This window comes from Balaenoptera physalus (genome assembly GCF_965194825.1).
Source record: "Balaenoptera physalus genome assembly, chromosome: 1".
Lineage (NCBI taxonomy): Eukaryota > Metazoa > Chordata > Mammalia > Artiodactyla > Balaenopteridae > Balaenoptera > Balaenoptera physalus.
In genome coordinates this window covers 81253934-81279952 of record NC_138882.1, presented here as the reverse complement: position 1 = coordinate 81279952, position 26019 = coordinate 81253934, and the positions used below count along the sequence as shown (strand labels likewise).

The following is a 26019-nucleotide window of genomic DNA, read 5'->3' as shown; positions in this document are numbered from 1 at the left end:
GCTGCCCCCTTCAAAGGAAGGGAGCGGTGCCTCGGGGCCTCTGGTGGGGATTTGAACCCCTGCCCGCGGAGGCTCCGGGTCGGGAGTGGAGTTCCACAGGCAGCTTCGGGCCCGCTAGATATGGAAGGGGCCACTTGCGGGCGGGGCTCACACCCACGGGGGGTCAGGAAAGTGTTGATGTCCGGGCTTATTTGGGACTGGCGGGGGAGAGGCTGGGAGATGAGGGAGAGGTTGAGAGAGAGACGAGGATATTAGTGTATCCGGAGGCTGGGCTGGGGGGCGGCGGGGGAACTGAAGAAACCAAGGGCCCAGACTTCAACCCCGACTGGGGTCTGTAGGAGTGGATTCTTGTCTCCTGGGTCGGACTCTAAGGAAGATTTAATCCTGCTGAGCAAGCTCCCCCCACCCCCCTCCCCCCAAAAACTGGAGCTGACACACAGATGTTGACATACAAACACCAAAAACCAGCCATAGACACTGAGACAGACTGTTCACCTACTGAGACAGACGTACCCGCGAGCATCCCCCACACGGAGACAGACACATATACACAAAGACACTGACACATCTGAGGAAGACAGATTCCTCCCCCGTATCGGCACATGCGTGCACGTTCATGCACCCAAACATAACAAAACTCACAGACACAGTACATGTATGAGGCGGGCATTTACAAGGACACAACACGCGCACACACACACACACACTGAAACCCTTCCAGGGATACCAACCCTCCAGCTTGAACAAAGAAACTTGAACAGATATTCCTATAGGCAGACACTTATGGAGATGTACAGACAACAAAATGGAGGAGGTGGTCTCCTTTTTTTGGGGGGGGTGGGAATCTGGGAAGGGGGAAGTTAGCTTGGACAGAACACCCTCAGGCATTGCCCCGCTCTCAGTTCCCTTCCGGCCCGGTGGGTGTGTGTTTAGGGGTGGGGTGTTATGCTGGACCCCTCTCCTCCAATCCTGGCCAGGCGCCTCCCTGGCTCCGAAGCCTAAGCCTGGCTGAGTTGCTGGGGGCCGGTCTGTCGATCCATCATTCCCCATAGGGCATCCATGCCCCCCTCCCCCCCCACACACACACTTAGGATTTGGGAAGGGCGCACATCCATGGTGTGAGAAGTGGTGCTGGGGGAAAGGAGGCCTGGCCCTGGGGTTGGCAGGCCAAGCCAGCCACTTGGCAGAAAGTTGGGAAGATGACTTAAGTTCTGACTTTGTTCAGCCGGGCTGCTAGAGAAGGGGGAGATGGGGGAGGGCCCACGGTGATGAAGGAGGGGTCAGCTGGGTCTGTACTGATATGCGTTGGGCGCAAGCTTCTGTCTGCCCCTTTCCCCGCAGCCCTCATGTGTCAGCAACGTGGATACAAACGAGCTTCAAGGAACAAAAGCTGCAGTTAGCAAACAGGAGAGGCATGTGGATTGAATCGGGACAGAAACGGTCCTAGGGAAGTGTGTTGTGTGCCTTTCTCCCTTTGGAAAGGGGGGGAGGCGTGAGGGGTTAGCTGAGCTCCCATCGCCCATCCTCCAGCCGGGGTGAAAGCAAGACCTGATGAAAGTGTGCAAAAGTATTTGGGATGGGGGGAGGGGTTACCAAAGGGAAATAAAAGGGAGAGGATAGAACGGAGGGGAGAGGAAGTCACTCCTGAGTGTTCCTGGGAAGCTGAGCAAGGACTGGGGAGGAGGCAGGGCAGGAAGGAGTGGGGATCTGGGGCTCTTCAGGGTGGGGGGAGGTGGCAGGACCTCTCTCCTCAGCCTCCATCCTTAGAAAGAAAGAGTTGTAGGCAGGGACTGGGGCAGTGGTAGGGGAAACCAAGGGGGGGATCGCCAGGGGCTTGAGGGAGGGTGGCGGGGAGGTGGGGAGAAGGTGGGAGGAGAAGGCAGTTGAAATGAGGGGAGTGGAGAGGAGAGGGGAAGGGGACGTTCAGCCTAGGCAGAGAAATAAAAATCACGTTTTAAAGAATTTCAATGGGCTTCATCAATCTTCATTTTTCACTAAATAATTTTCTGTATCTTATCTAAATGAAAACCATTATCCTTCCCCCTGTTTCCATCATGCGCTGGCTCCTCAGACTGATTGCGCCGAAAATTGAAATATTTATTCATTTTCTGGGAGATTTTCTCGCTCCCCAGTCTCAGGGAGGAGAAATTGAAAAAGAAAGATTATAGCTAATCAGAGCAATGTGGGATGACAGGCTGGCCCAGGGTGGGAGCTGCCCAGGGGAGGGTGGAGGTGAAGGTAGGGGGAGAATCTGTCCCTTCAGCCCCCAGAGTCCCCCGGGCATCCCTGCCATTGCTTTGCAGGGCGGTGAGGAGTGAAGGGAAGAGGGCCTCCTAAATTCCCAGTATTCAGCTGCGGAGTACAGCTACATCCTGGCAGAGAACAAGAGTCTGGAAAAAAGAGTAGCTGGGAATGGACTCTCTCCTCCCTGTGCCACAACCCCCCCCCCTCCCTGACAAGATGTCCCACCCTTCTAGCCCAAAGCAGGATCTTGAGGTTGGGGAAGAGGCAGGGGGCGACATGGCAGAAATCAGGATACCAGGTCCCTCTCCTTGACCTTCTTTTTTTTTTTTTTTATAAATTTATTTATTTTATTCATTTATTTTTGGCTGCGTTGGGTCTTCATTGCTGCGCGCGGGCTTTCTCTAATTGCGGCGAGCGGAGGCTACTCTTGGTTTCAGTGCGCGGGCTTCTCTTTGTCGTGGCTTCTCTTGTTGTGGAGCACGGGCTCTAGGTGCGCGGGCTTCAGCAGTTGTGGCACGCGGGCTCAGCAGTTGTGGCTCGCGGGCTCCAGAGCGCAGGCTCAGTAGTTGTTGCGCACGGGCTAAGTTGCTCCGCGGCATGTGGGATCTTCCCGACCAGGGCTCGAACCCATGTCCCCTGCGTTGGCAGGTAGGTTCTTAACCACTGCGCCACCAGGGAAGCCCTCCTTGACCTTCTTGATTGGACTTCGGCTCAGACCCAAAGGGAGGGTGTGAACCCAGTATTTGGTGCCTGGAATTACCTCTGGCTAAGTTCTGGACCCCAGAAGACCCTGGATCAGGAGGAGGAGGCATCTAGGCCCTCCCACCTTCTGCTGGCTGACATGGCTGCATGGTTGGTTGTCTTGCTCTGCCTTTGGTTCTCCGATGGGGTGAGGATGAGGAAGCCCAGCCTTGTCCCCAGCTCTCACCCCCTTGACTTGAGAACCGAGTGCTCTGATGGAAGCTCTTGTAGACCCTCTTTATATCCTCGGGGAACAAATCTTAATTTCTCTTTTAGCCTTTCAGTTTCTGACACAGTGCTACACACTCGCTTGGTAAGTGCCCTTAAATATCTGATCAATTGATTGATTTGATGAGAGCACTACGATGTTGGAAGAAGGCAGTATTAAAGGGTGCTTAAATCACAGACTCCCATCCAGCTCCCTGGCTAAACCCCCTGCCCTTTGGCCACTGGGTAGTTGTGTTGGCTTGAACAAGGTATGTGCCTTCTCTGTGTCTTAGTTTGCTCGTCTGTAAAGTAAGGTTAAGAATGACATTTCATAGGGTGTCGATGGCAGTTAAATATGTTAATCCGTGTAAGGTGCATGGAACAGTGTCTGGCACAGAGAGATGTGCTCAGTAAGTGCTTCTGTTATGACTTTGCGGCTGGACATAGGAAGCCGAGTTGTTTTTTTCCTTCCCAGCTCCTCCTCATGACTCTCTTTTTGTTTTCCTGCTCCAGCTGCCCAGATTTTTGGTCCTGGGCTTCAGTACCTCTGCTTTGTATCTCTCATGGAGAGAACTGGGTTGTAGAGGATCCAGAAGGGGTAGCTGACCAGCCTTCCCCTGGTTGGAGACCTCAGGAAAGCTCTGGAGAAGGAGAGGACCAAGTGGAAGAGGTCGGCATCCTAGTGAGAAGGAGCTAGAGCTCCCGTGAGAGATGAGGAACACTAGCCCTGAGATGGCAGCATTTCGGAGTCTGGAAATAATACGGATCATTTATTGAGCCCTGTGCTAACTACTTTATATGCATTATCTAATTTAATCTGTACAACAGTCCCCTGAGATTGGCTCTGTGATTATCCCCATTTCATGGAGGAGAAATCGATGTTTAGACAGGTTAGGTATCTCGATGGTACTTGGGGGAACCAACCCACCTCAAATCCTGCACCCCTCCCCTTTGCCTGGCATCCCACATGCCAGCAGGGACAGATGCTGGGCTAGGACAGGGTCTTTCCTGATCCAGAGCCAAAGGAGAACTAAGAGGAAAAGGGAATGAGTGCTCATAAATGGAAACTCACTCAAATTTTAAAAATCATCCTTTATTCTGAGATTCTGTCCTTCTACATTTTTGGGTGTTGAATGGTTTTTCTTTGACGGTATGACGGTGCCCATAAATGACTTTTTAAAAAAGCCCTTTACTTGGCAAATCTAAAGGTTTGCAACCTGTGTTTATTTCTAAGATTATACACAGTGTTACAGGTCCATGAGCTACAAACTTGGGCACTACCCCTGTACCATGCAAGGCTGACTCCTGGAGAATCGTGGTGAGGCAAGGGGTGGAGTGCTGAGTGGGGGCCTGGGGAGAAAACCAGGACAGTCAGCTTCCAATTCAGTGCAGTCCCTGGCAGACACAGAGGCTGGGATCTGGTGTTCCCATCTGCTTTGGGAAGCCCTGCCTGCCCTAGAGTGGGGCAAAGTGACTGTAGGAGGTGGGCTCCCTACCAAAGCATCAAAATTACTTCTCTTTGAATCCTTACTGTGTGCTGTTCACATTCATCATTCTTTATTCCTTCGAACAACGACCTTGTGAAGATACCATTACCCCTATTTTATAGATGAGAAGACAAACGCTGAGTTTAATTAACTTGCTTAAGGCCATCCCTGGGGTATTAGATTCCAGATTTAAACTCTATCTTACTACAAGGCCAGGCTGCCTCCATGTCAGAGCCACCTGTGCAAGTGCCTCCTTTCAGTTGAGGTGGCTCTGGAGGGGAGAAGAGGACTTCTTCCTTCTCCTCTTCCCCACGGTGATGGACAGGCTCCTTCTGGTGCCTTGCTCAGCCTTCTCCCCCAGGGCTCAGCCCATCACACCTAGCCCATATCCATCTTGCTGCCTTGCTCTGATGATCATCTGTTTTATTCAGTGGGGATGGGAACTCCTTGTCTGTCAGGAGAAGGAGGTTAGTAAAGCCCCCTTTCTTCCCACCTGTAGAGTCTTTTTAACTTTGTACTTGTATAGTACTTTCCAATTTTAGCAACTTTTTCACATGTACAGTCTCGTTTAATAGAGATATTGCGATCGTCCTGTGATACAGACAGTGTCATTATTACTTCTCCATTTAACAGATGAGAAAACAGAGTCCTGGAGAGTTGAAATGACTTGCTAAGGGGGAGCTTGGGCTGGAGGGAAGGGATAGGGGGCAAACTCCTCCATCACCCCAATTTTAGGGGACTGTTTCCAGCTAAGGGTAGGGAAATTCCTCTCCATGCGTCCAGGGCTGAGAAAGCTGTGCCCCTTCCCGACCTACCACCTCCTGCCTGGTTTCTTTTCAAGGCCTCCAGACCACTTTACTTGGCCATGTCCTGGAGGATGCTTTGACCTGGAAAGGGCTGGTGTAGGGGGTGGAGGAGGCGGTGGTCAGCAGTGGAGGAGAAAGAGGCTGCCACGTCCTTGGTCCTTGATGCTGAAATGCAGCATCAAGGAGGGGCTGTGTCAGGAGTCAGGAAACAGAATGAGTTCATTCCAAGTGAGAGAGAAGGCCGTTCACTTCTGTGGAGGACCTGCTTTGTGTTTTATGTGCATTAGTAACTCATTTAATACCAACAATAATCTGTTAAGTGCAGGAGTTATTATCCCCATTTTGTGGGTGGACAAAGAGAGACTCAAAGATGTTAAGCAGATCGGCCAACGTGATACATCTAAGAAGTGACAGAGCCAGGACTAGATCCCAAGCAGGGAAGTTGGAGTGGGGGGGCCAGAATGATTCCCAGAAGGAAGCCCCTGAAGATGGGCATATCCACCTCTTCCACATTGCTGCTGCATGCAAGTCTCACTGCACAGTGTGTGTGCCCACATGCACGCGCATAGATTCCCACGTGGCCTCCTGTGCACTCGCACACGCAGCCATTTTTCATCCCCATATACCTATAGACAGATATCTCTGGCTTTCCCCTGGTCCTTCCATTCACCAGAGCAACACTGCCATGTTTCTGTGTACCATTCCCCTTCCAGTTATGGCAGCCATCCTTTGAAGAGTCTTTGAAGGCACTACTTTTTTGTCTTGTCTCGCATGCTCTGAAGATATACACACTACAAGGTTAAGAAAGTTAGAACGCTTGGGTTCCTCATTCTGTGACTCTGGTCTCTCTCCATCCTGCAACCCCAGCTCTTACACTTTCCCACTACTGAGTCACAGACAATGCAACCTGATAGAGTTCTTTGAGCTCCCAGGATGAAAGCTGTTCTAGCTCCCAGACATTGCCAAAGATCACATTTTTCTTTCTTTTTCCATCCCACTCTCCCGCACCCCCCATCAGCTCTCTCCAAACTCCCAGTTTCTCCCCCTCCACATTTAATTTCTCCAACAACTTTTATTAACCTCTGTAGCCTCTGGGAGCTGAAGCCTCATTCCTCTCTGCCCTCCTTGAGTCCATTTAACAAAATTGGGATCATATTGAAATAAATGGGCCTTGTAGCCAGCCAGCCTCCTCAGGATTAAGGGTCTTAAATCCAGGGTGGAACTCTGTAGTACTCCCTAGCAAATTCCATTAGTTTCCCAGGAGATGCTGCTGCTGCTTCATTCCTCTGGAGGTCTGGCTCTGGGAAGGTGATGGGAGAATCTCCCAGAAGGCTACGGGGACTGGGTTTTGAGTCAGGGAAGGGACAGCAGGGACCTGAGTGCTCTGTGCCTGGAGGGTAGTCCCTGGAGGCTGCCCCACTCCAGGCCAGATTAGGAATCATACATTCCTCTTCCAGACTGGCCCTTTGATGCTTTTCTTCTGTGCCCCTTCTGAAGCAATATGAGGAGTCCATCCTCACTGGAAGATGTGTGGGAAGAGAGTAAGGACTCAGTCCCTTCATCCCACAGAAAATGTGTTGTGTGCTTCTACTATGTGCCAGGCACCAGTGTTGCAAAAAGAATAAAATACTGTCCTTGCCTTTAAGGGTCTCACTTTGTGATTTAGGTGCAAAAATTACTCAGCTTCAGTAGGTCTCAGTTTACTCGTCCATAAAATGGGGAGAATTAATTTTTTTTTTCAAATCAGCAAATGTATATTTCTATATATAAAACATACTGGTAGGCATTATGGGGAATTAAAAAAAAAACCCACAAAATTGTATGGTCCCTTCCCTCCAAGAAGCTAAGATGCACATACATATGCAAAGATTCCAGGTAATGCTAGGCTGGGTGTAGTTGGTGTCAGGATAGCAGTGTGCACAGTCAGAGCTGGGGATTTTGCTGTGGGCTGAAGAGGCCAGGAAAGGCTCCATGGAGGAAGTGGGTCTAAGGATGGACAGGATGTGGCTGTGGCAGGAAGAGGGAGAGCATTACCAGACCGACTGAACTTCCCGAGTCAAGGTGTGGCTACCGGAATGTGTGGGGTCCACTGAGGCTGGTGGCAGATGAGGATTTGGGTCAGGGCAAAATAATGGAGGTGATCCAGAACAGTAGACTGGGGCCTGACCCAAGAAGGCCTTGAAAAGCCAGGCCAGAGACTGTCCTGTAAGAAGTAGGGAGCCAGGGGTTTCTGTTTTTGAAGCAGAGGAAGTTTTAAAAACCCATGTGATCCCTACCTCATTCCTCACCAAACCCTCCTCTCCTCTTAAACTCCCCTTCCACTGCTGTAGAGATCTGCAGCTCATTCAATTGGAAAAAGAAAAAAAAGGTGAAATGGGCAGATGATCAGAGTTTGACCAGGCAGAAGTGAGCAGAAAACCTTAGAGAAAATCAGTTCTGCCTTGGGAAGTCTCAGATCTGTGACCTGAGTTGGGGAGGCTTTGGAATGATGAGAAGATCTTTTTTCTCAGTGAATCCTCAGGTATATGATAAAGATGCCCGGAGACAGAGTTCAATGGAGAGCCCTGCAGCTTGGTGGAGACCTTGGCTGTTTGTCACATGTTCTCTGGGACCTTAGGCTGGGTCTGCACTGCCCAGAGTCTAGGGGAACCACCTGGTCCCATCAGAGGGCCAATCCGGATATAGTCCCTGCAGGGTCAATCCTGGGCCGTTTCCTCTGGTCAGTGGCCAGAGATGTGTGTGCACTTGGGGGTTGAGCCTAGAGATTCTTAAAACCTCTGCAAGGAAGCCAGCTCTGGGTTTTCAAATGGAAACCTTTGAAGAAGATTCCTGCTAGAGTGGTGAGTGCCTATGTCCAACTAAGCCGGTGTGTTTTTAATGGCTGGGCTGGGCCGGGCACTCAACTAGGCACCGGAGGTACAAAGGTAAGTGAGATTTGGTCCCTGTCCTTGAGGCACTCTGGGGTGGGTGTAGGAGAAGGATGTATAAACACATATTGACAATACTATAAGATAAACGCTGGGAGAGAGGTATGTGAAAAATGCTGAAGTCTAGCTGTCGGAGAGGGGGGAGTGGAGGAGGCAGCCTGGCAGGGGGAGGGCACAGCCACAGATGTGAGGCTCTGGGGCTGCGCCGGAGTCTCTGGAATGCAGCGCCACTCAAGATATCCCGGCTCTGGACAATCCCTGATTGTGCCCCCTGCTCCGGATGGAAGGAGCTGAGGAATCCGAAGGAGTGAGCAAGGTCCCTCCCAAGGATTATGATTTCCAGGAACAAAGGCAGTTTATATAAAGCGCCCTTTCCCCAAATCTCCAACCTCTTGTGTCCAGTTCCCTCTTCCCCACCCCCGCTCCCACCCAATTGAGCTGATTTCTAAATTAACTTTGTCCTTGTAATCAGCTTAGCTGAGTTTTTTTTCTTTTCTTTCTTTTTTTTTTTTTTTTTTTTTCCCCTCCTTCCTGAATTCTCCCAGGAACAGCCTGGGGCCCTGCTCGCTCCATTACCCAGCATTGTCAAGCCGTGAGGTGCTTTTAACTGCTCTTCCCATTCGACTCTCTTAACTGGGAGGTTATTAAAAGGAAGGAAGCTGAGATGGGCAGATGGGGGCAGAGAGAGAGAGAGAGAGACAAGGGAGAGGGAGAAGGCAGGCTGGCAGGGTGAAGCCCCAGAGAGAAGTTGGGGTTTTCTTCATCTTGATTCCCTAGTCATCCAGTGGACTCCTGGGTTTTAATCCCAAACCCTGAGCAATTGACATGCTGCTCTATGCCTCAGTCCCTACCTCCCTGGAAATCTACTAGCTTGACCTCACTGTGAGATGGGATGGGGGGACTCGCAGAGGCCCCTGCAGTCCGCTCCCTCTTTGCCCACCTCTCCCACACACATACTCCTGCTACCAGCGCCATCAACTCTCCAGCCTCCACCCCCAAGTCAGCTACTGCCTAGATGATGTTTGATCCTAGACTGATGTGCCTATCACCCTGCACACATCTGGGAATTCTTCCCTCACCAGGCCGTGGGTGAAGTGAGAATACAAATTCATTTTAATGTCCGTTTGAGCCAAATATAATTAGAAAGGAAAATCTGACTTGGCAAAAAAAAAAAAAAAAAAAAAAGTCTAATGCATGGCAAAGCTAAGTTAAAATGACTTCTGGATTATCTGCACTGCTGCTGTCTCCATTTGTGCAGAAAATTGAGAGGGGAGCCTGTAAAGCCTGTATCTAAGGGGTTTGGCTTGTGCACGTTGCCTTTGGTTTCATACCAGGGTCATGTCATAAGACTAGTCTCTTTCAACACACCTTTGGAGTTGGATAACCCCTCAAGTGCCCTGGGACCTCCTTACCAGAGGGCCTATGGGAAAGCCAGACTTGCCCAGAGGGGCTGCTGCCCGTGTGATCAAGACCAAGTCATTTCACTAGAGCCTCAGTTATCTCATCTATAAAATGGAGACAGTAATACCTACCTCAGAGGGTTGCTGTGAGGACCGAATGAAGGAATCTATGTTAAGAAATGGGATTTGGAACACAGCTGGTATTCAGTAAATCATATTGCACAGTGCCGGCTTTTTATAGCTCATAGTACAAGGCAGATCTGAGGAAAGCAGACAGTAGGATGAGTGAAGAACAAATAATGGTGCAAAGACAGATAAGTCTCCGTGAACTGTGCCAGTGAGGTTGGTAATCCCTGAATTTATGGTTTCTGGAATGCAGTGCGGTGGGACTTTTGAGATGGCAGCAAAGCCTAATGGAAAGCACCCTGCTTTAGAGTTAGGTCTGAGTCCTGGCTCTGAAGATTCAGTGGTCTCTTCATCTTCGTGAGCCTTAGTCTCCTCGGCGTTAAATGGAGTGATAGCAACCACAGCCACTTACCTCTTACTTGAAGCCCTGGGAAAGCATCTGGCAATGCACAGTAAGCGTGACCAGAAGGTTTGTCGCTCCACAAGATTTCAGCTCAGTGTGTTAGAACAAATGATTCTCAAACTTTAACAAGCTTATGAAGCACCTGGGGATCTAGTTAAAAAGTGCAGATTCTGATGCGGAAGATCTGGGGTCAGGTGGCGTTTATGCATTGGCACCAAGCTCCCAGGGGACGCCGATCCTGCTGCTTCTTGGACCACACTCTGAAGTGTGAGAGGATGTGTTCTTCTAGGGCAATAGATCGTCAACGTTCTAATGGGAAGCAAGAGAAAATAGAATTCGTTTACCTGAATTCGCTTTTCAGCCAGCTTAGTTGTGTAACAGAGCCCGGATGGATCGTTGATTCAGGAGTGTCTATATGTTTGTTTTAGGGAAGCAGGTTGTGGGACAGAAGAGGGGGCAGTGGGTGCCAGCGTGCCCATCTTCGGCCCCAAGCCTGACCCGCCCAGCCTCCTTCTTGCCACCTCCCAAGTTCCCAGCCGCCCCTACTCCACCCCACCAAGTCTTCACTCAGGCCAACAGCTGCCAGCTGCAAAGTTGAAAAGCAACTAGCCAGTATGTTGGTGGAAACTCCTCCATGCCTGACCCAGTCAGTCATTTCCACTCAATTTTTTTTTTTTTAATGAAAAGAGTCCTCACAATCCAGCTCTCATTTGGTGGAGTTTTGGGGGAAAACATTTTGGCAGAGCTGCTAGCCAGGGCCTAGACCTTGTTGGCTTTGGCTTGAAAATTTGGGCAGGAGCAAATTGAGGTTTGGGAAGGAAGGTGGGTCATAGGCCTAACCGAGGGCATGATTTGGGGGGAGCAATGGAGGACCATCCCTGGGCAGGTCATTTTCTCACACTCACATAGACCTACTGGTTGTTCAGGCAACATGATGAACTCATTCTCTCCCTACCTTCTCTGTCTGTGTGCAGAGCCTCAGGCTGTAGAGGAAGATCCACAGGCCTGGGAAGAGAGAGCTTCTGCCTTCAGAGTTCTGATTCAATGGGGGAAGCTTGGTTCTTATATCTAGGGAATCCTGTCCACTAGGGGAAACAGGAACTCCCATTACTTCCCCTTATCCCCCCCTCCCCCAGAAAACTGACTGCACATTCAGCCATCTCCAAGTGCAAATGGGGACATATGCAAACTGCACACATCCATCCTGAGGGGTTTCAGAGTAAATAAAGAAGGAGGTGGGATCAATCAGATTGGGCTTCCTAGAACATAGAGCCTGGGGTCAAGTATGAAGATGGAGAGATGATTCTGGAAGAATCCTAACATCTTTGGACTCTCAAGATCTCTCTCTTTAGTCAGGTGGGACTAACTTGAATCAACCTGGACACGTCAGTGTTTGCCCTTTTTCTGAAGAGAAAGGAATTTCATTCGCTCTCTCTGCCTGCTCACTTTCATATCTAATAATCCCTGGCAAGCAGGAAGTTCTTCTTTGTGTCTAACCTGAACCCTTCTTGCTCCTGCATGAAAAAAAAAAAAAAAACTGTCTTGAGACTGTAACTGAATAAGTGTCCGGTATTCTTTTTGTCTGGAAAAATAACATTTTCCCCAATAGGTTCATTTTTCTCTCACTGCCAGGCAAAGTTCCCTGTGATAGAGAAGCAAGCCCAGAGAGGTCATAAGTGAGACTGTCTCTGAGGCCCCAGTTGAGGCAGAGCAAGTTGTCTCTTTAGGGGTCAGATCTGCTTTCCAACAAACTGCCAAGGCTCTCTTCCCAGGGTCCCCAGTCAGGGCTAGAAGGATAGTGTTCCCAGGAAGCTGGCTGAATCACCATGCCCTTACTTGTCCAGTTTCCCCTTCTCAGCGGCTCGGAGCAGCTGGAGGCTGGAGAGCTCTGGTGTTCTTCACTGGGCCGCTGTCTCTGGCTGATGGCCTGAGGGCCTCTCCTCCTCCCTCCATGGGGGCCAGGCTGAGAGAGGCCCTGGCATCTGCTGCTACACCTGGTACCTGTAGGAAAGTGGGGCCTGCAGGGGAGATGGCAGAGGTAGGTCTATGCCACAGACAGGCCCTGTTCTAGCTTCGGAGCAGGAATATTTTCCTTTTGGAATCACACAGGGATGTCCTCAACCGTGCCTGGGTGGACAGGGTAGATCCCAAGTGCCATCAGTGTGGGCAGAGAGAGGAGAGGGTAGGGTGTCTGCCTTTGGAGATCTACTAATCTGTTGGAGTACGGACTAGGACCCTGGACTGTATTAGATCAGTGCAAACTTTTAGCTCTAAGCTTGAACTTGAGCGTGGAGACTTGGTTTCTGCTATCGGATAGCTAATTATAATAGAGGAGATAGATAGGTTCCCCATCTTCCTCAGGGTCTACGCACACGGAAAGATCATCTAAATAAGGGGAGGATTTTGAACACTGTTGTACATCAGCACAGGAGAAGATGGAAAAAGAGGTACTGGAGCTGCGGCATCAGTTATGGAAGGTTTCCAGGAAGGGGCAAGAGGGGAAAATGGAACCCAGTGTAAAAGAAGGTAGAAGAGACAGCTTTTACTGGAGGGCTGGATGGGAGAATAGTGGGAGCCGGGGGTGGGGAGGGCTACCCACCTAGAGCAGTGTGGGCTGCAGGCTCCGGGAGCTGAGAGCTGTGGTGTCGCCTTGTCAAGTCGTGGCCCCTGCAATGTTCACACTGGCCGTGTGACACACTCCCACACGCACAGGCCGGGAGAGGAATGGTGTTAAAGCAGCTCCTGCTGCCTGGAGGACGGGGCGGAATGTAAGTCCTCGAAGAGGATGAGCTGACGTGTCTGGGGGGGGAGACAGGCGCTCCGCCCTCTGGTCCCCCGAGAGGAGACAGCGGGGGTGCTCCGAGTTGGCTCCAGCGTGGAGCCTGCCTGTGGGGCAGCGGGTCTTTGTCGGGGGGCGGTTGCTACCCTTTTTCAAGGGTAGCCATGGCCCGGGGTCCTGGAAGTGCTGCCCGGTGGCCTGGCACGGGACAATCTGTCCACCAGCACAGACACACGCTCCGCTGCGCCGGGCTTCTCCCTGCCCCCCAGCCGGATGATCCCCAGGCCTCTTCCTCCTGCTGTCCTTCCCTGTCTGTCGGTCTGTCACTCGGCGGGAGTGAAATGTGCCCTGCTCTTGGAGCATTTGGTGCTTGATAATTTGTGGATTATAGCTAACTCTCGATAAAGATTCCCCTAATTGCTTGGCTCACCTCAGGTTCTACCATCAAAGCAAAGCCGTGAGGCCCCCCTCTCGCCCTCCTTTTCTTTTTATTATCTCTTAATTAATCACTCTGGCTTTCACACTTAGCAGATAATTACAGTCTCCTGGGCAAGAAGCTCATTTTCATAACCTCCTGCTCCAAGCCAGCAGCAGAGGGGGGAAGGGAGGAAGCGGGAGAGAAGGGGAGAGTGGGAAGAGAGATGCTGGAGGGAGGTGCGGGCAGCAGGTAGCGGGTACATGAGAACAAGGGAGGAGAAGAAAAGGACGTCGGGCAGCAGCACCGGGGGGCAGGAACAAGGAGTGCTGAGTGGGGGCATGGGGACCAGAACCCCTGGTCCACCCAGCAGGTCCAAGGAGGCTCTGCCAGTGGGCAGGGAGTATGGCCGCGCTCCCTGGGGAAGGCCCCACCCGGTCCAGCAGTGCTGGCGCAGCCTGAGCTGCACTTGCCAGCTCCCTTGGCCTCCCCGGGGGTTGTGGGGGGGTGGGGTACATCAGGAGATGTGCACAGGTTGGTGGCCAGAAAGCAAGAGATGGTCCCAAGTGAAGTTCATTGGACCATGTGCTGGGAAGTGAGGCAAGCTGGGGTGAGAATGGTGACAGGGAAAGGAAGGACAGGACCACCACCCAGTTAGGACCCAGGTCTTGGTCCGGGAGCTCTTCTTCTTTGAGGAGAGCAGGACGCACACCCTGGGGCTGAATCCCATGGCCATGACGAGGGAATGGCCACTCAGTAATGTGACTGGATGAAGAGGGGAAAGCCTAGCACTTCCTCACACCTGCGCCTTGTAGGTGCTGTGCCAGGGGTCTGACGATATGCTCAGCATCCCCATTTCAGAGATGAGGAAAACTGTGGCTCAGGAAGAAGAGGTGAGGCAGAGAGAAAGCACTGTTCCCACTGGGCCGTCAGCCCTGGCATCACCACAGACCTCGGGGCTTTCCTTGGGCTTCCAACTCCAAAATAAACAGAGAGGAAGATGTCCAGATGATGGATTTGAGAGGCTCGAGAGACAGGAGAGTTTACCCAGAGGGTTAGACACAGAGCTGGACTGGAGCCCAAAGCTCTAGAATGTACTCACGTCGCCACCACTGTTTTTCATCGTGTCTCTGTGGCCTGGGTTGCTGGTCCACAGGAAGTGGTGGAGAATGAGGGAACATCCCTTTTTTTCCCTCTCTATATTGAATTTTCTTCCATGACCCTAGAACAATGTGCTTGATCTTGAGAAAGAAATAAATTGGATCCTACTAACTTTTGCTGTTAACTAGCTGTGAGACCTTGGAATCGTCATATAACCTGAGTCTGTTTCTTCATCGGTAAATGGGAATCTTGAAAAGACCGCAGATGGTATACATAAACCTGGCGTATGACAGGTGCTTAACAAATGGTAGCTGTTACTACTACTGCTACTTCTATTGTTATTACCACCACGCATGAAAGCACCTAGCCCATGCCCTTAGAAACCACATAAAACAAGTTAATTTTTTTAAAAGCTGGTGACAGAAAGAGGGTCCTTTTGTTCGACTTCCTCAGTAAGGGAGGGCACAAAATTTCTACCCTGTGTTCCTTCTGGGATGTGCTATTGAGCCTTGACAACCCAGGTCACTCTGTCCCAGTGCAATTTTTCTTTCCACAAATAAGTTGTCTGTTCTGGCTGGGGCTGCTTCCAGCTCAGAACTTAATTGGCTTCCAGCTCCAGGCAGGGTTGATCCTCCCTTTGCTGACCTCCAGGCCTCAGACTGCACACTGCTCCTGCCACCTGCAGTGGAGCCCCTGTGCCAAAGGGTTAAATGTGTCCAGTCTCACGTGGCTTGCAACTTGCAACTTCTGGTTTCCCAAGCACTACAATAGGAAAGTCTATATTCAGGAGGCAATATGGAAGGAGCACTGGATTTCGAGTCTAGCTGTGGATTTTAGCCCCGTTTGTGCCTGTCAGGGAGTGGCCTTATGCACTGGCCTGGGCCTGTTTTCTTATCATAAAACGAGAAGGTTAATCTCCAAAATTCTTTCTGGCTGTGCCGTTTTCCGACTCTTTGCCATCCGGTGGGAGTTCAAAAAAAGGACTGGTTCTTCCTGAATGAGGCCCTGGATCTCTCTGATTTGGTTTTTCAGCCAAGGCCGGAGGTACTGATTTCAGAGGGCCAGAGCTGGGGTGCCCCAGGAGAAGCATTATTTGCTCAGGAACCAGGGTGGAAGCAAACGTTTTATACATTTTTCAGATCTGGTCTGGACTCTAGGTGAGGACAACTGGAGTGCCCTTCTCCACACACACACACACACACACACACACACACACACACACACAGTCTGCTGTCCTGGGAATGGGAGACCCTGGATCAAGGATGTGTGTTCTTGTGTCTCCATGTTGATAAGAGTTTGTTCCTTAAGAAACGTGCTCTGGCTTCACCCTGAACTTTAGCTTTGGTCTGTGAAAAGGTTTCGCAGAGTCTTGTGGGAACATAAACATTTGGTAGATTTCTTTCCCTGAAAGCTATTTCTTCTCCTTTCTTTTTCTGGGAACTTTCACCAGCAAGACCAAGGCCCCCTCCACCCTCCCATCCTCCCTCCCCTTTGCCTGAGACACCCAACCCCCTCTCTCCTCCTCCCCACGATGAAAACAAAGTGAATTGGTGGGTACTGGGAATCATCGAGAGCAAACCGGGCCAGAAGAAAGGAGTGAGGCAAACAGATAGCTCTCCCAAGAGGAGAAATTATAAGAAGGGAGGGGAGAGAGAGAGAGGGAAAATAAGCAAATGGCATCAGTGGTGAAAAGTGAATTCCAGGCATTTAAAATTCTTTTGGTTTTAATCATCTCAGAGGCCGACCAGAGCTGAGCCGTGGGGGAAGGGAAAAAATGAAAACCAGGGCCCTCTCCTAGGAGCCAGAGCCCAGGAATTTCGGTCTGCGCCCTCCACCTCCTGCATCTGGGGCTCAGAAGGGTTACCTCCTCCAAGGGCCTTTCCTGACTAACCCTCCCTTTATCTCATTTCACAGGCTCAGTTTATACTCAGTTTTAAAGCACTGACCTTTCAGTTTTCTACCAGATTGCAAGTTCCCCAAGGCCCTGGATTATGTTTTGTTAAAAACAAAACAAAAATAACAAACAACAAACCTCAGCCTCTTTCATAAGTCATGCCTGGGCCTCCTCGGCGAGGGTCAGGGCCCCCAGAGAAAGTTCTGGGCCTGTTTTCCTCATTTGTAAAATGGATTTGAAGAGATGAGCTGAGCCTGGAAGAAACTCCAGAAGGAACTGGGAAGCTGGGAGGGAGCCTGGCAGGTCCCGGGTACCTCCTCTGTGCAGTGTTCTGTGTTGGCTGCTTTAGGATTCTCTCAAGGGCTGTCCTGTCTTCTTGCCCCCTCCCTCAGGGTCGGGGCTCGTTGTCCAGAAAAGCAGCAGGCGAAGCCCCTGGACACAGGTGGGTGGGGGGATTCCAGGCTCTTTCCCTGGCCAGGGGGGCAAGAGTGGGTTTTAGGTGAGGGAGTGAATCAGGAAATCTCGTCAGCCTGGCCAGGTGATGGGTGGTGAGGCACAGAGTGAAGCAGAGCCTGAGGTTAGCCTGGAAAGAAGCAGGAGGAGGGCAGGGAAGACCTTGTCACCTGCCATGCTCAGAAGCAGCCTCCTTTCCTAGTCGGGCCCCTCCCTGTGTGCTCAGCATCTTGCTTCTTTCTGAACTTCCTACTCCCTCAGCCTCCCCCTCCCCGACTCTCTTTCTCCTTCTCCATCTGGAGGCAGCTCTGTCCATTCTACTGACCACTAGTTGTTTCTCCCAGTTTCCCAAACCCTCTTTCCCTCAAACTTCGATGCTGGGCTGTTCAGACTTTGTTCCCTATAATGCACTTCCCACTTCCTTCCCCCAGTAAGATTACAAACATTGAGAGCTCGAGGGTATATTAGATCTGATATTAGACTGGGAGTCCGGTGACCTGGATTTTCGCCTTGACTCTTCTCGGGCTGTTTCTTTTTGGGCAAGTCACGTGCTCTTTCGGGGCCTCGGTTTATTCAACCGTAAAACAAGGAGCTCACTAGGTGATGCCTGAGGTCCCGGAAGTACTCTTTGCCTTCTGGGTAAAAAAGCAGGATCTGGAGTTCAGACTGGTTGGGTTCATGACCCTGTGCAAGTCCCTTCACCTTGGTATAGAAGAACAGTGGCATCTGCTTCGTAGGGTGGTGATAAAGATTGCGTTAAATAATCTGTGTAGAATGCTTGGCAAATGTATCTGAGATGCTTTAAGAATGCGGTACGTGTTAGCTCTTATTGCTAAACTGAACCCTAACATTTTATGGTGTGGAGTAATGAGAAGAGCCCTGGATTTGTGGTCAGAAGACCTGGGTTCAGGTTCCAGCTTCCTTCCTGACTTTCTGTGTGATCTTGTACAATTCCGTTTCAAGTTGTGAATGTGTTAATGAGAAGTCTTTGGGGACAAGGGGTTCTTCTCTCTTGGTCTTGCATCTACCCCACCGTCCGTGCCTAGAACGGTGCCTGGCCTAGGCGCTCAGGAAGTGTGTGTTACATGAATGATTGAATATAAGGTACTAATCTATGAACAAGGAAATTGAGGCTCTGAGTGGGAAAATGAATTGCTCAAGATGGATACAGCTAACCTTTGTTGCGTGTGGGGGTGGGGCGCGGGGGGGGGCTGCTGTGGACCGTAGGATGTTTAGCAGCGTCCCTGGCCTCTACTCACTAGAAACCAGTAGCACACCCCGCCCACTGGTGTGACACTAAAAAATGTCTCCGGACATTTCCAAGTGTCCCCTGGGATAAAATCACACTGATTGAGAACCACAGAACCAACGAGAGGAAGAGCTAGACCTATAAATCGAGTCTTCTGACTCCCAATCCATAGTTTTCTCTAAAATGTCAGACTGTTGTTTATTTCTCCCTTTACCCAAGTATTTAACCTTGACCCATATCATAAAATTAAGAGAGAGAGGTTTATGTCATGGAGGAGTGAGTAGAGTATTTCAATCTCTAGCCCATTTTAGAAATGATTAGGCTTCCACCCAAATCATAACTTACTGACAGGGGTGCCAGGGAAGGAGCAGACAGGTGGCAAAGACAGCCACCCGGACAATCCACTAGCGGGGAGTGAATGGAGGCCCTGACTTCCTTTAGAAACGAAGTTTGGGATGAGGATTGCTGGGAGATCTACCCACTCTCTGCCTTAAGCAGATAAAAGCAGTCCCCTGTGGTGCCAGACATCAGGACTAACTGTTTTGGGTCTCAGGCACCTGCTACACCTCCCTCCCCTCCCCTCACCCCCCTTCCTCCCAGCTATAGCTGCTGAGACGGCCTAGGGCACCTCAGAGTACAGAAAAATCACAGATTTAATCCAACCCCTGAAAAGTTACCAGTGAAAACCAAGACTCAGGAGTGTAAGTGACTCATTGCCCCAGAGCAGACACTAGAACTAGAAGTTCCACCTTTACCCTGCCCTGCCCCCCATCCAATACACACACACACACACACACACACACACACACACACACACACACACACACACACACACACACACACACACACACACACACACACACACACACACACACACACACACACACACACCCCTCCCAGCAGTTTGGAAAACCACTGCTTCACCTCCACAGACCTCCCTGCCTCACCTCCACAGACCTCCCTGCCTCTCCTCTCCATTCCTGACTGCACAGATCGAAAAGTCCTTTCTTGGTTGGGGGTGGAGGGGAAATGGTGAGATAAGGAATCTATTTTCCATTAATTGCTAGAGGAATTGAGGCCCAGAGAGGAAGGTGGTGGTCCCCAGAGAATCTTGAGTAACACTGCTCCTGGGACTGCTGGCAGATCCCCCCACCTTCCCCAGACGTGCCCTTATCCTTCAACCTCTGCCCCCATCCCTCCTAAAGGGCCTACTCTTGCTGTCATGGCAACCAGGGGATTAGGCAGCTAGGAAGCCCAACGGTAGGGGAGAGGGCTTAGAGCTGAGGCAGGTGGAAGGAGGAAATGAGAGAATGAGGTGATGATAAGGAAACAGAGCTGGGTGGGGGGAGAGCAGGGCAGAGAGGAAGGTGAAAGGAAGGGAGGGGATGAGAGAAATCTCATCCATCCTAGGAGAGAAAAGGAGGGAGGAGCTGGGAGGGAAGAGAGAGAGAGAGAGAAACCTCAACTTTTATTTAAAATCAGAGAGCAGTTGTGTGCCTGGAGTCGTTGCCATGGCAACGGCAAAGAAAAGGAGATAGAGAGCTTGTGAAGCCGTGAAAACCCAATAGGGGTAAATGTTTAAAGCCAGGAACAAAAACCATTCAGAGATAATTAAGTAACAGGCTGCAGGTTCCAGACTCCTGCCCATTGTCAGGGGACTTGGCCTGAGATGCCAGCCTGCTCTACCTCTCCTTCTCCCCCGCCTTTATCCTTGTCCTCACTCACCAAGAGGATTTCAAAGAAGCAGCCAGGGAGCCCCAACCCTCCCTCCAATCTTCTTCCCTTTAACTGGGGACTGCCCCTCTCACTCCAGTGCCAGCTCCGCAGACCAAGGCTGGACAAGCTTTCTCTCCTGCACTATTAGGAAAAATACAGTCTTGGTAGGGAAAAACAACAAAAAAGGCTTTGGTCAGATAGACAGAAGAACTTGTGGATGCTAAATTACTAGATGGATAATTAAGTTGTGGACTTTCTTCCTTTGGACCATCTCGAGGGTAAGAGCTGCAGATGTCACAGGCAGGCTGACCTCTGTGTTGACTGTCGCCCTCTGGGTCTCTGAAGTGCTGGGGCACCTGGGCTCTTCCTTCACTGGGGAGGTACAGTCTAGTCTGGGAGCTTTGCTGGGGCTGCTTCACTGTGTTTAATTCTACCTCTAATTCCTCTTTGAATTCTCCTTAGGATTTTTTTCCAGCAGGCTTAATCTTCCCAAGCTTCAAGATGGCCAAAAGCTAAGCTGATATTTTGGGGGTTAGGTATACTCTGCAGAAATAAAAAAGAAAGAAAATGCCAAAGTACTTTTTCATATTTTATATGAGTCACCTCACTCCCACCCCAGACATCACAACAGCTGGCTGGCCCCTTGCCCGTGTCCTCAGGGAAATAATCTTTTGAGTTCTGCCTTTCCCTGCCTTCAGATGCCTCCCAAGAAATCCTGGATATCAAAGAAGGCTGTGATGTTCTTTCTTCCTCTCATCTCAGGATGCAGTTCTGAACTGAAGGCCAGAATAGCTAAGTCGCAAGAGTCCTGTTTTACATCTGCAGCTTCCCAACGCCTGTCTCCCCACTGTTATCACCCACCTCCAGTCCATTCCTCCAGATACTCTGAATTTTATCCTTAGGCTAAGCCAGACCGTCAGAGAGTGGCAAACTGAGACTGAACGGTTTTGGCCCCTCGAAGAATTGCTTTTACTGAGCTGAGCCTTTGGCGCTGTGCCATCAGCCTGCACTGAGGAATGTTCTAAGGGGCAGCGCTGTGAATCTCCTTATTGTATTTACGGTAGGGATGTTGCCCAGGACATGGTTCAACACATCACAGTGACTTTGTATGAGGATCGACGGAAGAAAGTTCTGTAGTGGTACTTTTCCTAAGGCACCGGTTAGTTTTTATTTTATGGGTACCGTAAATTGCATCACTAATTATGAATTCTTCCTCTTTGCACGTGCTGCTTGGAAGCTCAAGGCTAGCCTTGCAATTCCTCTCTGATGAGGCACCCGGGATCGTGTGGCATATATTTAGTATTATGACTTTACCCCACCCTCAGTTTATTTCTCCTGTGCTTATTCTCTTTCCCTGTCTTGCCTAATCACCACCATCCCGACACAATGTCTCAGGTCATCTCTTAATGTATTGTTTATATCATTGACTCTATGCATGCTGCCTCAAGTCTTTTTTGTAATGAATAAATTAAATGAGTTAAAATATATAAAACATATAGCATAGTGCCTGGCACATAGTGAGCCAGCAGCTACTAAAATGTCGGCTATTATTTTAAGTAACAAATAATATAAATTGTCTGTAATCTTCCTTTTAGAGGTACAGTAAAGATGGACCAGAGGCTGTGGAGAGCTGAGTCCCCCCCAGATTAAAGGCCGTCTGTAAATACAGTTAACTCCCAATTGACCCAGTAGAGGGGGAGCCTTGACAGGGATAACACCCAGCCACTGATTTTTTTTTAATCTTTTTTTTTTTTTAACTTTGGAATGCAGCATGGTGGCAATAATGATGATAATAATCAGATTTGCCTTGCTTATTAGAGTTGACTTGGACTGCTATTTAAATGAGTTTCTAATTCCCTGCTCACACCAAGACTGACAACCGAGACGTTCTGGGTGGCAAAGGGAATCAACCTGCCTGGGATTAAGATTTTTCCATGGATAATCTCCAAAGTGAGAAACCTACGTGTGAGTAATTGAGCGCTGATAGCGTTTTGTTGGATGAGTGATGCCCACTCAGACGAGGGTGAGAACCAAGCCCAGGGAAGATGGTAGGGTGAGACAAGAAGAGGTTGACAAAATGTGACCTCTGTTTGTGAGCCTGGCACAACCTGATCTCCATCAGGTGAGGTGGGCCTGAGTTCTTTGTTTCTGCCTTGTCTATTTTCCAACCAACCTTTCGTTGGGTCCTGGAGGAGAAAGAAAAAACAGGAACAAAAAGAAACGCAATCACCCATAACCGTCTTGTTTTGTTCCACCCTGCATTTATTGAGCATTTACTATATACTAGGCACTGTTAAATGCCGTGGGTGTGCAAGGAGAAGAGAGCCCTCTTTACCACCTCAGGGAGGACTTCTAGTTCTTTCTGTTACCTCTAAGTTGGAGAAACTGTCCAGTGGATACACAGCCTGGGGAACGGACATCTTCATCATATCCCTTCTTTCCCCTTCTGCTCATGCATTTCTCAAGGTCCATCTCCCTCAAGCTCTCATTTCCTCAAGGTCTTTCTCTCCAGCCCTCCCTCATTTTCTCTGTTACCTCTCGAAGGTCCTCTCCTCTTCAAAGTCCTTCTTTTCTTTTCATATTTTCAAGACCTTTCTCTTTTTTTCTATTAAAATAATTTTTTAAGAAAGAAAACAGGTTTATATTGGGTTTTCTTCTATCTTCTCTCCTTCAGGTTTTTTTTTTTTTTAAAAACCTCTTTCCCAATTACTTACAAGGGAAAGAAAAAAAAAAAAAAAACCCCAGCAGCCCTCCCAATCTCTCAGTTCTTTTGCTCAGAAGACAAAAGATCCTTCAGAATTAGAGAGGAAGGGGGAAAAGGAAAAAAAAAAAAAAAAAAGGATTCCAGTTAAAAAATCTTCATCAGGGTCAAAAACCTGACAGAAAAGCTTTGTTTGAAGGGAATGTGAAGGGGGGAGGAGGGGGGAATTGGCAACTAGCAACTCTCAACCTCAAAAGGCAAATATCTTGAGGTTTGAAGGGAATCTAGAGATAGTGAGCGTTCCCATTGAAGTATTGGAAGAGCTTTGATTTCCTTTTTAACCAGAGTCTTCTCCTTTTGAGGCTGGTAGGATATGCTGAGAAGAATTGGGGCGTGGGAAGGAAAGGGAAGCAGGAAACTACTGTTTTAATTTCACCCTGGGTCAGAATTGTCAAGAGTCAGAGTCGGGATGATTGAAAAGAAAGCCTAGGCCTCGAAAACCTCAGGCCCCAGTGGGCTGCCCAGCCTTAAGACTTTCTGAGAGCGGGAGCAAGGAGAGAGTAAGCAGAGTGGAGGCATGGTGAGAGGCCCGGGGGGACTGATACACTGCGAGGCCTTAGGAGAGACCTGTGGGCAGGTGGGCAGCTGCATGGCAGTGTTGTCATGGAAGCAGGATGGAGAGAGATAGCTGCCCACCTAGGAATGGAATCTGAGAGGGTGTGTGCAATGTGGACAGAGAAGGAAGGCGGGGAAACGAAGTTCCAGCCGGTCATAACTTCTCTAGGACTTTGGGCAGAAAAGACTCAGAAATGTCCTTTGAATTGAGGAGCAGCGCAAACAGGGTAACACGGGGCATTACTGAAGGAGGGTCAAGAATGAGAAGACTAGAACGAGAAAGAAAACACAAAGCTGGACACCTGGACCAGAGGGAAGTGCAAAGAGAAGACAGGAACCAGTCATTCATTAAGCCCATCTAAATGCCGACCTTCCCAGGAGGCCATGCTGGGGGCGGTGTATGGGCCACCTTGAGAACTGTTGGTGGCAAGTGTTTAAATCCCAGGCTGCTTTTGCCCTAGCACCTGGTATCCAGCCATCGATTGATGTGTGACAAGGGAATAGGAACCGATTTTTAATATTAGCCTGAACAAAACATAAGTTCTGGCTGCTGCAGCAAAGAAGTTACATAAGGTTCATTCAAATGATTTGGGACCATCTTCCCCATTCCCGTCCCCAGGTCTCTGACTTGAACAAAGTAATAGAGGCCCAGAGCCTCCACCCCTGCCTTCTGGAAGTCCCAGAGACAGACACACTGCCTGGGAGCAGATCTAAGACCTTCAGCCTGTAGAAGGGCGCAAATCAAATAAATCAGTGCATAATGAAATACAAGCAAAGGGGAAAAGAGGCAGAAGAGAGCAAGAGAGGGAGGGGCAGACTGGAGGGGGAGGAAATAAAGAACTGAGGCAAAGTGTGGCTCCTGGGATGGGGGAAAGCAAAAAAAAAAAAAAAGAAAAGAAAAAAAAGTACGGCATTATCCTGGGACAGTTGCAGACGAATGTGATGAATTCAGGAAGGAATTAACTCTGTGAATGTCCTGTATTATCACGGCTACAATCTCAGGTGGGCAAAGGAGAGGATGTGGAGCATTTTGGCAGAGGCTTTTTGGGTGGTGGGGGAGGAGTGAGGGAGTGGGTGGCAGCGGGGGTGACATTCGTGTAGAACGTTAAGGCCACAGACGTCCCAGGCTGAGCTCCACGTGGCCCCCTTAGAGCAAGCTGTTCACTCGGGGCACTTCATCTGGGTGGAGGGAGGCAGGAGTGGAAACTCCAGGCCTAATTGCTAGGTCTCTCTCAGCTCTTCCAGGGAGCACAGGGCAGGAAATTCCTCAAATTCCAGGCTTGTAGGATCACTGCTGAGCGTAACCGCAGAGCAAGGGAAAGAGGCCGAGAGGCGGAGAGGGTTGCCTCCTCTCCCATCTTTTTTCCTTCGCAGTTTTAAAGCAGCAGCAAATTAGAAGGGTTTAGCGGGGCTGATGGCTAAGAGAGAGGCCCCAAACATAACAGTCTCATGTAAGAAAAGTTCCAGGTCTGGGAATCCCAGAGAAACTGGCCCTTGATTAAGTAAGTTTGAGGTTGAAAATAGACCGCTGTGGACTGGGACAGGAATTTTTCCCAGGGTGATTTTTTTTTTTTTTTTTTTAAAGCTCTGAGGAATAACTGGTGGAAGGGAACTTGCTTCAGTAAGACCTGAGCAAGAACTATCTTGTTGAAATAAATGATGGTGGAGCAGGGAGCACATTAAAAGGCGTCTTGGAGCTTTACAGAATTTCCTTTTGCTCAGAGGGGGAGGCCAGTCAGGTCTCCTCCTGCAGCATTGGGTGCGGAAGGGAGAGCCAATGCTGTTCCTCACACTGTTCCCTGAACGGCCCAAACATCTTCTCAACCTCCATGCTCATTCAGACTGCTGACCCCTTTTCCCATCCCATGCCCTCTGAAATCAGGATTTGCCTCCAAGTTGCACTTTTAGTGCCTCTCAAGGTAGTCTTCTCTACTCCCTCCAAACAACTATTCTTTCCTTTGAGCTGCCAAAACAAATTGCTTGAATTTCGATATGGCACTTATATTCTGTCTTAATCATAGTGAGTTGTTTACCTCTGCCTCTCTCACCAGACTGTAACACTCCTGGAGGATAAGAGTGTGTCTTGTTCCTATTTGTAATTTCCCTCTCTTTCCTCTTCTCCCCAGCACATAGCAGAGTGCCTGACACACAATAAGTCCACACACACACACACACACACACACACACACACACACACACACACACACACACACATGCTTGTTGACTGAATATTCTGGTCATTGGCAGGTCCCCATAATGAAATTTTAATTCAAAGTCTGGTTCCTCTTCCAGCTAATCACTTTTGTTCCTCCGTATCACTTAATATGTGCTCAGAGAATACAAACACTTTTTAAATATTATCTTCAGTAGAACATAGCTAGGTGCCACTACAAACCCATTATCATGCTTTCCAAAGCCAAGAAGAAATGACTTTTGCATTATCTACACCACCAGTCTTCCTCAGTGGTACCAAGAACTGAGATGTGAATGTTTGCATCATCGTTGATGATGGGACCACTGTAGAGGGCAGTTGGTTTCACTGGGTTGGAGGAGGAAGGGGCAGTGGGCCTCGGCCTCTGTAATTCTTGCTTCTCAGTGGCTGTGCATCCTGGGATTTGTCCAGAGCACTTAGCGCTGGTGGTCCCACCCTCTGCAGCAACCTAAAAATGGCCACTGTGGGCTGGCATCAAGGAAGTAGCTCCACCAAAACCTCAAAAATTCACAGTCAAAAATGCCATATCCTGGATTTCATTCT

At 49.7% G+C, this 26019-nt stretch overlaps 1 protein-coding gene across 3 annotated transcripts in view; it reads left to right on the top strand.

Moving 5' to 3' along the window:
* Nucleotides 1–26019, top strand: part of KIRREL1 (kirre like nephrin family adhesion molecule 1) — a 101961-nt gene that overhangs the window by 951 nt on the left and 74991 nt on the right. The gene's annotated exons all lie outside the window — the stretch shown is intronic.